Source organism: Lathyrus oleraceus, chromosome 3, assembly GCF_024323335.1.
Source record: "Lathyrus oleraceus cultivar Zhongwan6 chromosome 3, CAAS_Psat_ZW6_1.0, whole genome shotgun sequence".
Classification (NCBI taxonomy): domain Eukaryota; kingdom Viridiplantae; phylum Streptophyta; class Magnoliopsida; order Fabales; family Fabaceae; genus Lathyrus; species Lathyrus oleraceus.
Genome location: NC_066581.1, coordinates 217833504 through 217841207, shown reverse-complemented (window position 1 = coordinate 217841207; position 7704 = coordinate 217833504).

The following is a 7704-nucleotide window of genomic DNA, read 5'->3' as shown; positions in this document are numbered from 1 at the left end:
GCTTTTTAGCATTTGCTTTGAGGTATAAACCTTTCTTCTTCATGTAGTCTGGAGACCCGGTCTGTTATTTGACCGGGCAAACTGTCTGAAGTCCTCCTTAAGAGGCAATGCCTGTGTTTGTTTATATTTGTCCTAAGCAGGAAAAGTCCTTCAAGTAAGGCAATTGGTGGAAGGTAGGGATAAGCAATCTATCCCCCACTATTCAATGTGTCCTCTCTTTGCTCCCATTACATGGTTGAAGCATTGAGATAAATACCCAAGATCTAATCGAGTCAATAATGTGGAGAGAGTTCCTACTTTCTGAACTCCCACACTTTCTTTGATGCTCTCTCTGATATGAGATTGAAGCAATGAGGCACACCCCTCATCTCCTTTTCATCTGCTTCACCTGAGCCCCTCAATGGCCAGGTTAAGAGCGACCTTCACCTATTCCAGTGGACTTTCAAAGTCAAACCCTCTTGTGTGAGCCCCCCATTGTTTGGCTATAGAGTGTGCTGTTTGATATTCATTGTTTGATTGATTGCTTCATGTGCATTTGCTTGCCTGTATGCTATGCATTTATCATCATCATCAATTGCCATTAGTGCATGATCATATCATTTGTTTGTGTGGCTTTTATTATTGTTGTTTGCCCATGGAGGACAATTGTAAGTCCATTGCCTTGGCATTTGCTCCTATGATATGGAAGGATAGAGTGTAAGACCTCATTGGTCACTCATATCTTCTGTTTATCTGTTTGTATGTGAGGATACAGTTATAAGTCCCGGCAAGTTGGCATCTGTTGTCCTGTGATCATAATTTGATCTGTTTGATTTGTATGTGAGGTTGCAGTTATAAGTCCCTGTAAGTTGGCATCTGCTTTCCTGTGATCATAGTTTGTTTTATCTGTTTGTATGTGAGGATACAGTTATAAGTCCCTGTAAGTTGGCATCTGTTGTCCTGTGATCATAATTTGATCTGTTTGATTTGTATGTGAGGTTGCAGTTATAAGTCCCTGTAAGTTGGCATCTGCTTTCCTGTGATCATAGTTTGTTTTATCTGTTTGTGTGAGAGGTTGCAATTATAAGTCCCTGTAAGTTGGCATTTGCATTCCTGTGATCATGTTGTTGCTTTTGTTCTTGTATGTGAGGATCCATTGTAAGTCCCTGTAACGTGGCATTGGCATTCCTAGGACCATACTGTGGGGTTAACCTAAGTCCAGATAGATTGGCAATTGACTTCCATGTTTCATCTTTGTTTTCTTTTGAGGAGATTAGTGTAAGTCCATTGAGTGGCTTCTGATATCCTGTTCTGTTTTAGGAGACTGGTGTAAATCCATCTATTGGTATCCGGTATCCGCTTCTTATTTCTTTTCCTGTGGAGATTAGTGTAAGACCATTGAGTGGCTTCTGATATCCCGTTTTGTTTTAGGAGATTGGTATAAGACCATTGATTGGCATCCGATATCCGCTTTTGCTTGATTTGTTTGTTTGTTATTATTAATTGCTATTCCAAAGGACACACTTGAATCATCTTCTATATGATTTCAAGAAGTGAACCTTCTAAGAAGTTTTACTATCCATCCTTCATCCATTCATCATCCATTATGTCCTAAACCTTTTCACACTTTACCTTTCAAACTTGACATAAGTGTTGTGCAAACTTCTTCATGTTTTTAACTAAAAACCTGGGCCCCGAGTCCTTGACCTTTTTCAAACTCATTTCATAATACTTATCTGAATCAATCTTAATCATACTTTGACTTCATTTTCATAATCACAATCAATTAACTTCACTCATTCACTTGTTTTGGCTTTGTCCATTAATCTTTTCATGCATTAGCCATAGGCTTCAATTATCATTGTGGTTGATGTAAATCTTGCCTATCCTTAGTGAGTCGACAGTAAGACTTCCGTACTGAAAACAGGGGTAACCCCTCTAGTGCGTCGAAGCTATCCTCACATGGTGGATGTTGTTCTTGGTCGAGTGTTCTCCCATTGATAATGAAAAGCCTCAGTGCTTGTGTTTAAAACTGAATCCACCAACTTTTGGAAATCTTTTAGCCGAACTACGGCGTTCTGATCCTTACCTTTGATGGAAGGTACGTAGGCAACGGGTTCATCCGTTCGAACCCAATAACCTAATAAAAATGTATATTCTTTTCTCATCATCCCAATCATGTTTGCACAATCTTTATGTCATAACAAATAATAATTTTTGCATAACAAGTGTGAAAAGGGCTCCCTAGGAGTACCTAGGACGTGATGGGTGCCTAACACCTTCCCATTGCGTAATTTACCCCTTACCCAGAATCTCTGATCTTTTTATTAGTTTTCTACGTGTAAAACTTCTTAGGCTTTTGTTCGCTTTTTAGCCAATCCTTTGGATAAATAAAAGTGCGGTGGCGACTCGAAATTTTTCATGTATCTCTTAGCTTATGATTTAACCAATAGATCATATAGCGACGAATACACCGTCACAGAAAAGTGGCGACTCTGCTGGGGAGACCTCACCAGAATCCCTGGTGGTATTGCCTACTTTTCACCCTTGTTGTGCCATATTGTTATTCTTTATCTGACATATTTTTGTACAATTTGGGATGACTGTATTGATTGTAATGTGTGAATTGCTTGATATACATTGCTGTTTGCTTTGGTGATCTGTGAGATGAGTTCTATACCCGAACTCGAGTGCTCTCTAGGATAGGAGAATGGCATAGTCTTGTCGACTGGTGTGGAGTAGTCCTTAGCCAGTTGACTTGCGAGCCCATTCACTTGGTGGAGGTCATGTTGAACTAATAATGTCACACAAGTTATTTGTGGTTAGGCATTATTCTTTCAATCATGTTCCGCAGAAGCCAAGGACCTTAGTTTACCAAACCCATCTTGGCCTATTTTTTAGGACCGTAGTGCGGAGGTCGTTCAGATGTCAGTTCTGATACGATTGTCACGCGATACTACACTCATAAGAGTTTCTCTTGAGAATATTCTTGGAATACGAGTATTCGTTCCTCCGATAATATTCGAAAGATGGAACGATGATTATGGGAACCTCTGGTAGAACATGTCTGGCAGGTTTAAACCCTAGTACACTCCCTTTGGGTGGTTCTTAACCGAGACTCCATGCTCGTGACTCTCAACAAACCCGTGATTCGTGGTTGAGTCGTTCAAACATTGTTAATATCAATGGATCCCGGATCAGGTGTAAAACCTAAGATCCACCAAAGCGGCTGGTTGATATTAAGAATGTTAGAACCGGTTCATGTACCGTTAATATCAATGGAACTTGGGTGTCGATAAGGTGAAAACCTAAATCCACCAAAATGGATGATTGATATTAGGGATACAAAGAGCTTTCCCACGACCTTTGTTTGGTGTGCTTTGCTTGATCCTTGAGTGTGTTTGTTGCATTCATGCATTCACGCATTCATCCGCATCCATATCATCAGTAAAAAGAAAATTTTCAAGGAACTCAAAGGAGTTTATTTGCAAAAATTTTCAAAACATGAAAAAACCGGGAAAATTTTTTCACCTGATATATCTGATGAGATATTCTCATGTATGATCAAAATGCTTCAATCTTTCAAAGTTTGCAAATAAAACCCTCGGGTTCCTTTGATATAAAAACAAGCATATGCATAAACACTTCATGCATCATTTGCATAAGCAGGTGTTTTGTTCCGGTCTCCCGTCCTGTGGTCTGACCCTGCGATCTTCATTTATTTTGAAGACGCGCTTTGCCGGTATTATACCAGAGCCAACTCTGCCAGATTGATGGATCATCCTGAGCTAGAGAATTGTGGACTCAAGGAGGATTTTGCCAGCCTAAGTGCTTTTGATGGATTTATTCCTGTTGATGGATTTATTCCTGTTTAACCAATCCCAGGCTTGCATTGGCTACTGTTCTGGGGCACTTAATGAGCAAGGTTTGTTCACCAGTGGAGGATTCATCCATGCTGATCAACCTGCAGAAGAGGAAGCTGCTGCTATCTTGAGGAAAGATATGCAGAAGAGCTGAACAATTTCATCATACCTGGTGGTGTCTGCCACAATTGGGTCGCTGTGGATGTTCCTACGGTCATTCATAAGTCAGCGTGATTTGTTCACTTTGTTTAAAACCCTTCTCCCATGCCAAAAGGAGAAGTGATGACATTGTTGGCAGCATTTAATACAATGATGTTTTCATTCAATTAATGCATTGTCAAACATTTGTTTTTCCATTTGTTTTCACTTTTTGCTTTTTGCATGAAATCAGTGATCACAAAAAACCATGAAAAACAAAAACAGTTTTTTTTCATCTGCATAAATGATTTGCTTGTTTAAAATTCAAAAGCTTTTCATTATCCAGAATCATTATGCAGGGATTTCTAAACCCATTGAACATAATGATCCAACGCCATCTCCCAATCTTGAAGTCCTTGTATCTGAGGCAGAGGAAGATGATGTTGAAGGGGATTCCTGACGAGATTACCCACCTTCTTGAGCACCAAAGAAGCTCATTCAGCTGTATCATGAGAATCAGCAAGACAGTTAAACTGGGGCATTAATTCAAAAAAAAAAGGGTCAAAAAAAAAAAAAAAAAAAAAAAAAAAAAAGGAAAAAGAAAGAGGGTGAAAAATAAGAGAAAAAAATCAAAAACCAGGAAAATTTTTTCAAAATTTTTCCAAGGAAAAAAGAAAGTATACCCTCAAGTCCCTAGTTGACTGATGCTGAATGGATTCAGAGTCGTTATGATCAACTGAATTTGATTGAAGAGAAGCGATTAACTGCCATGTGCCATGGTCAGTTATATCAGCAAAGAATGAAGAAAGCATTCGACAAGAAGGTCAAGCCTCGTGTGTTCCGAGAAGGTGACCTTGTGCTCAAGAAAGTTTTGTCTTTCGCGCCCGATTCCAGGGGCAAGTGGACTCCAAACTACGAGGGTCCATATGTTGTTAAGAGAGCCTTTTCAGGCGGAGCTTTGATGCTTACAACAATGGATGGGGAGGATTTCACTCGTCCTGTGAATTCAGATGCAGTTAAGAGATACTTTGCCTAAAAAAAAAAAAAAAGTATATGCAAATGAAAAAACAAATGAAAAAAACAGAATAGCTCGCTAAGTTGAAAACCCGAAAGGGCGGCTTAGGCAAAAATGAGCGTCTCGGTGGAGAACCCGCAAGGGTAATCCAGGCAAAAATTAGAGACTTGAAAAAAAAAAGAATATTTGCATCCCGCTAGATTGAGTACCTCACCCTGGGGCAATCTAGGCAAAAATTAGGGATTTTGGCAAGTAACTGCATCCTGACAAGACTTTCTGGTTCATCAGTCGTCATTTCGTCAGAAGACTCTCGATTCGTCGTCAACTGAAGCTTCGGATACATCGAGATTCAAATTGGTAGAGAAAGGATCATTATGTTCAATGTAGCCCTCTTCCAATATATATCACTGATTTCAAATTTGTACAGATCTATGGAGTCTTGCCATTTGCAGACTACCATTCTATCAAATCAATTTGAGCTTTTTATCCAATTATTTGCACTCTTATTTGTTTCAATTCAACAAATGTTTTGCATGTTTTAAATTGATAAAATATCATTGTTTAAACAAATCAATTTTTTTCAAAATTTTTGTTTTAAACAAAGTGAACATTCACAAGATTGAAAGGATACTCAAGAATATCTCAGTGCTCTCCCGAGGGTGGCATGATTCCCAACAGGTAAGACATTTGTTCATATTCCTGGTTTGGTGGTATCTTCTTTCTTCAGATCTTTGTTGGGGTTGTTCCTCAAACAGAGTTGTTGTTGGGGTTGTTCCCCAGTACAGTCGCAAGTGACGTGTTGTTGAAGACTTCGTACTCTCCAGCAGCAGTTTCCCCAGCATGGGTGTTTTATTGTGAAGTTTCGGCGGTTGATGGTTTGTCATCTTGGTGCCCCGACACTTTCTCCAGTGGGTTGTATCCCCAGACTTTATTTATCTCCTCAGCACAGTCATGAGTATAGCCATTGATTGATACTCCCCTCGGAGTCGCGAGTAGAGCTGTCATTAATATCCCCACCAGAGTTGCAAGCAGAGTTTGTTACCTCTTTTCCCCATGCAGTGTGCCAGCAGGATTTGTCTGTTTCCTCAGCACGATCGCTTTCTTTTTGAAGACTCGGTAAGTCAGTGGTTTGATACCCAGTACTTTACCTTTTCCCCGACGAAGTCGTCTGCGGAATTGTTGCTATCTCTTCATCAGAGTTTATTCTCTTCAGCAGAGCAGGATTTATTTTCCTACTCAGTGGTTGATTTGGGTTGACATCCCAGTATTGCAACCATCTTTTCCTCAGCATAGTCTGCAGAATGTTCGTTGCGGCAGTTTCGCCCGTTGATTGCTCCTTCAATCCCCAATATGGTCGGATGATGGCTTTTGCCTCCAGTGAACGGATTTGATTTCCTGACTGTTTGTGATCCCCAGTAGATTGGCTTATATTGCAGAATCTACTTGTTGTGATCAGTTTGCTTTGTATGTTCTCCCCAAGTGGATTGGTTCGTTGCAGAATCTATTTGTTTGATCTGTCCTCCCTCAGTGGTTTGTTCCCAAGAGAGTAGCCGACAGTTTTCCCCAGTAGAGTTGCTTATGCAGTTAGATTCTATTTGGATGATATCATTCTCCCTCAGTGGGTTGTTCCCCAATGGAGTTTTGTGGATTTGCTTCTACAGCAGTTTGTGCTTGTGCAATGCACTTGTTGTTCTCAGTTGACACTGGGATCCCCTGCAGATACTTTGGGACTTCTCTTGTTCCCCTACAGATTTGTCTTGGTGGCCGTATCGCCCGTTGTGACTTTCTGTACCCTGATTGGGTTGTTTCCTGATATTTCTGATTCTCTGCTTCTTCGGCAGTACTTGCAGATCTTTGCTTTACAGCATGTAGATCTCCGCAGATTGGCTCTCCAGCTGGTTTTTCCCCTGGAAGTATAATACCGGACGTTTGGTTCCTGAACCTGTTTGTGTTAGAACTGTCTGTTTTGTCAGCATTCATCAAACATAAATCGCGCATATTCATGCATATTCATAAAACATTCAGATATTCATGTTGCATTTCTTGCCATATATCTTTTGTTTGTCGTGTCTCCTGCTATGGTGATATAGATCTCTTTACAGATCTCCCCAAGCAGATGTCGGGTGTTTAAAATCTCTCCATATAGAGTCAACCCCATAAACAGAAAATGCGTCTGTCTTTCCTTCTGCAGTTCCCCACCGAGATATATCCTCGTGGATGACGGTTTTTTCCGTTTCCTCCCAACACATATATTGGGATGGATTTTCCTATTTGAGTTACATCCTCATTAGGACGTGTCTTGATTCAGTCTGTCTTTTCGGATCATTCCCGAATTGGCTATTTGTCAGATATCTTGTGCTTCCCAGTGGGTTGTTCCCCAGTGGAATGTTTTTGGGCCTCTGCCTACAAACCAGCAGTTGTAAGTCCTACTTTTCCTGGCTTTCTTGACAGAATTTGTGGTTATACACCTTTTATTCTCCAGCCAGAGTTTTTGGTTTTCTACCCGTATACTCGATAGTTGTAAATCCTATTTTCCTGCTCTTCAGCAGTTTGTGGTTTGTTATAAACCCTGTTTTGGTTTCCCGTGCGGATTTGTGATTTGTTCTATCCCCACGCGGAGTTGTTGGTCTTCTACCCCGTATTCGGTAGATGTAAACCCTAATTTTGTGGTTATCTTCATTCAATTTTTGATGATGATTTTCCTTTGCT